Source organism: Grammomys surdaster, unplaced genomic scaffold, assembly GCF_004785775.1.
Source record: "Grammomys surdaster isolate TR1022 unplaced genomic scaffold, NIH_TR_1.0 67, whole genome shotgun sequence".
NCBI lineage: Eukaryota > Metazoa > Chordata > Mammalia > Rodentia > Muridae > Grammomys > Grammomys surdaster.
Genome location: NW_021604569.1, coordinates 9825414 through 9830395, shown reverse-complemented (window position 1 = coordinate 9830395; position 4982 = coordinate 9825414). Strand labels below are relative to the sequence as shown.

General features: G+C 44.0%; 1 pseudogene; it reads left to right on the top strand.

The window, feature by feature from the left end:
- The first annotated feature begins 4203 nt into the window (after positions 1-4203).
- Positions 4204-4669, top strand: LOC114628754 (annotated as a pseudogene).
- The last annotated feature ends 313 nt before the right edge of the window (positions 4670-4982 follow it).

Below are 4982 nucleotides of genomic sequence, written 5' to 3'. Positions count from 1 at the left end.
CAAGTGCTGGGATTAAAGGCGTGCGCCACCACCGCCCGGCGCATTTTTTTTTTTTTTGAGACAGGGTTTCTCTGTGTAGCCCTGGCTGTCCTGGGACTCATTTGGTAGACCAGGCTGGCCTTGAACTCAGAAATCTGCCTGCCTCTGCCTCCCGAGTACTGGGATTAAAGATGTGCGCCACCACTGCCCGGCTTGTAATAGCATTTTTACAAGTGGATATTTTTCTTTATCCCTGGCTAGCTCACAAACAGATGAGACCGAAACTACTAGATTTCTTTAATCAAGCTTTACCATACAATGCCTGGGCAGTTATTGACCTATTCCTTTTTTATTAATGTTATTTATTTTTGGTTTGGTTTTTCTTTTTTAAGATTTATTTATTTTATGTATGTGAGTACACTGTCACTGTCTTCAGACACACCAGAAGAGGGCATCAGATTTCATTTCAGATGGTTGTGAGCCACCATGTGGTTGCTGGAAATTGAACTCAGGACTTCTGGAAAAACAGACAGAGCTCTTAACCACTGAGCCATCACTCCAGCCCAATGTTATTTATTTTTATTTATATGAATACACTGTGGCTGTCTTCAGACACACACCAGGAGAGTGCATCAGATCTCATTAGAGATGGTTGTGAACCACTATATGGTTGCTGGGAATTGAACTCAGGACCTCTGGAAGAACAGTCAGTGCTCTTAACCACTGAGCCATCCTCTCCAGCCCTTCCCAGTGGTCTTGAACTCCATATCGCTAAGAATGCTTGCTATGAGAAGGATAGGCTGATTCCGTGACAAGTTTCAAACTGGTAGTCTAGAAGAATAGGCCCAAAAAACTGGGCAAGACCAAGCAAGTCTGCTTAAAACAAAACAAAACACCAGGCTTTAGGCATCTAGTCAGAAACTAGAAAGTACCCAGCCACCTAGCCTGAAGCAAGGACAGTGGGTCAGCAGGTTTCCAGACCTCCTTATAACAGATTCCAGCCCTGACACCTGCCTGGGGAGTGGAATGTCCCTAAAGATGAAGTGAGATAAAGGCCACCTATCCGGGAATTCCCCCCCTCCCCCCATGCCCTTAGAGATGGAATAAGATTGGGGTCACCTACCCGAGAGTCTCCTAATTTCAAGTGCTTCAGCTCTAGCCTGCGAGCTCATTTGGCTGTCTCTCTATCTTGGTAATGGGGAGATCGCAGCATGCTGGACTTCTGCAGAGTAAAACGCTCTGTACGTTTACATACAATTTGAGTCTGGGGTATCATTCTTCAGTGAATCATGGCCCTTACAGCTACACTTTGCTTGTTTGTTTGATGTTTGGTTGGTTGGTTGGTTTTTTGAGACAGGGTTTCTCTGTGTAGCCATAGCTGTTCTGGAACTCTGTAGACTTGGCTGGACTCGAACTCAGAAATCCTCTTGCTTCTGCCTCCCACCTGGTGCAACTAAAGGGTAAAGGTGTGTGCCTTTAATTCCCAGCTTTCTTTCTTTCCTTTTTTTTTTTTTTTTTTTTTCCTGGCTGCTCTTACAAAGGATCTAGGTTTGGTCCCTGTACGTACATGGCGGCTCACAACCATCTGAAACTCCAGTTCCAAGGTTTTAGTGGACACTGGCCATGCGCATACATGCAGACAAAAATACTTATGTCCATAAAATAAAAATAAATAATTATGAAAAATGAATAAGGCTGAAGAGATGGCTCAGCAGTTATGAGCATTGTCTGCCCTTCCAAAAGTCCTGAGTTCAATTCCCACCAACCACATGGTGGCTCACAACCATCTGTAATGGGATCGGATGCCCTCTTCTGGTATGTCTGATGACAGCAAGCGACAGGACAGTGTACACACATACATAAAAGAAATAAATCTTAGAAAAAAAAAAAAAGGAATAAATAAATAAAAGATGATGGGCCAGGGACAGAAGACATGGTTTGGGAGTTTTGAGTATATTGGGTAACATTTACTTATTTTAATTGTTTAAAGCCATTGCTCCACGTGGAGCTACAGGGTCTGACTAAATTACCTAGGCTGCTGTTGAACTTACTCTGGTACTTCAAACAGACTTTGAATTTACAATTCTCCTGCCTCAGCTTCCTGACATAGCTTACAGGCCATGCCACCAGATCTGGCTCCTATTTCTATTTTTGTTTGTTTGTTTGTTTTTTGTTTTTTTCGAGACAGGGTTTCTCTGTGTACTCCTGGCTGTCCTGGAACTCACTCTGTAGACCAGGCTGGCCTCGAACTCAGAAATCGGCCTGCCTCTGCCTCTCAAGTGCTGGGATTAAAGCCACGCGCCACCACCGCCCGGCCTCCTATTTCTATTTTTAAATTCCAAAGAAACAAGGCTAAAGGCTAAAGGTGGTATCTATTAGCATTCCTAAGTACCCGTGGCTCCGCCCAGCTCTTACCACGTGCCCTACCTGAAACTTCGCCAGCCCAAGGGAAATACCTTCCCTTCCCCCAGCTTCGGATTCCTATATAAAGCTTCCATTTTGGCCCCGAGTTCTCTTGGCTCCTCTCTCGGAGTGTGGCAGCTATCAGTCCACACGGTGTCCCTGTGTTTCACTTCTGCACTGTCCCGGTCTGTTTTTCAGTAAAAAAGCATGAGAGACTCCGAAATTGTAAAATGGATTCCCTTTCTCTCCCCAAACAAGACTCTCCGTAAGGAGGGAAAGCAGAAGCTGAAACTCTTCTACACTCGCCTCTCCCCTACCAACCCCTCCTCCATTCTCTCTGGCCTCCTTGTATTTCTGGAGTAACCGAAGCTGTTCCTGTTTTCTTGGGACTCTGTACCATGTTACTTCTTCCTGGAATGCTTTTCTGCCATATATTTGCTTTTTTTTTTTTTAAGATACTGTTAGGTGGCCCCAGCTGGTCCCAAACTTGGTATGTAGCCAGAAAAGACCATTTTTCTGCAACCTCAGGAGTGCCAGCCTTACAGATGCGTATTTTCATGTATGGCTAAATAATGCATACTTTAAAAACAAACAAACAAAAAATCTCCTGTCGGTCTCTTTCTCTTTAAATTTTTTTTTAAATTTTATTTTAAAAAATTTTGATTCACTTGTTTTCTATTACGTGTCTGAGTGTTTCGTCTGCATGCACATATGTACAACTCGTGTGTGCCTGGTGCTCGTGGCAGTTAGAAGAAGGTATCAGGTGCCTTGTAACTGGAGTTACAGATGGTTGTGAGCCACAATATTAGTGCTGGGAATTAAGCCTGGGTCCAATGCAAGAGCGTCAAGCACTCTAACCGATGAGCTGTCTCTCAGACCCGATTATTTATTTTTGAGATGTGTGTCTAGCTAGGTTCCCTCAGCTGATCTCAGACTCCTATGCTCAAGTGATTCTCCTGCCTTCAGCTGAGACATCAGTATGTGTCTCTGTGCCTGGCTTCAAATCTCAATAAAGCCTACCCTTGGGACTGCATCTTTCTGCATGTATTGCTCCTCCTAACCTTCCTTTTTCTCCAGAATGTCCTTACACACTACCCAATTTCCTCATACAGGAGTGTCTTATTCCTTACTGTCTTCCTTACTTGCCAGTCAGCTTCCTGTTCTATGCTCTGTACTTACACTTAGGTTTCTCTGAGGCAATAAATGTTTGTGGAATTGCCTGGGTAGCAGCACAGGCCTTTATTCCCAGCAGTTGGAAACAGAAGTAAGCAGATCTGTTAGTTTGAAGCCAGTCTGGTTACAAAGTTAAAAACTACAAAGTTAGTTCTAGGACAGCAAGGGCTACACAGAGAAACCCTGCCTCAAAAAAACAAAAACTACCAGAAAACAAACCACCACCAACAAAAACACCCCAAAACAAAAAAAAAGAATGACTTAATTGAATGGGGACACTTCAGTTCCACTTTTCCCATCTTTTTGTTGTAGTACTTAGTACTTAGTAGAACCTCAGACTGGATAGACAAGTGCTCTAGCTCTGAACTGTGTCCCCAAACTCTTTTTTTCTATTTATGATTTTTAAATATTGGTGTATTCATTTATTACATGCCAGTGAACATGTGGGATGCTAGAAGCAGAACTTGCCCGCCTACCTTTCATTTTGAGTCAAGATCTTACTTATTCTGTTGCCCAGGCTGGCTTTGAATTTACTTTGTAGCCAAGATGGAAAGAACTTATCCTCCTGCCTCAACCTCCTAAGTAGCTGGCATTTCAAGCTTGCAAACCAGGCCTGACTAAGTGGCATTTCTTTAACAAAAATCTATAATGTGGACTTTCCATCCCACAATTCCTTGCGCCCTTCCTTTCCAACTTGGGCCCGGCAGAATGGCTCCCGCAAAGAAGGGTGGCGAGAAGAAGAAGGGCCGTTCTGCCATCAACGAGGTGGTGACCGGAGAATACACCATCAACATTCACAAGCGCATCCATGGAGTGGGCTTCAAGAAGCGTGCTCCTCGGGCACTCAAAGAAATTCGAAAGTTTGCCATGAAGGAAATGGGGACTCCAGATGTGCGCATTGACACCAGGCTCAATAAAGCCGTCTGGGCCAAGGGAATAAGGAATGTTCCATATCACATCAGAGTACGTTTGTCCAGAAAACGTAATGAAGATGAGGATTCACCAAACAAGCTCTACACGTTGGTAACTTACGTGCCTGTTACCACATTCAAAAATCTACAGACGGTCAATGTGGATGAGAACTAACCTGCTGAATGTCAAATAAAGTTGCAGTACTGCCAAAAAAAAAAAAAAAAAAAAAATCTATAATGTGAATCTTTTTTTTTTCTTTCCCCGAGGCTGGCCTGGTCTACAGAGTGAGTTCCAGGACAGTCAGGGCTACACAGAGAAACCCTGTCTCAAAAAAAGCCGGGCGGTGGTGGCACACGCCTTTAATCCCAGCACTTGGGAGGCAGAGGCAGGCGGATTTCTGAGTTCAAGAGTTCGAGGCTAGCCTGGTCTACAGAGTGAGTTCCAGGACAGTCAGGGCTACACAGAGAAACCCTGTCTCGAAAAAAAAACCAAACCAAAACAAAAACAAAACAAAA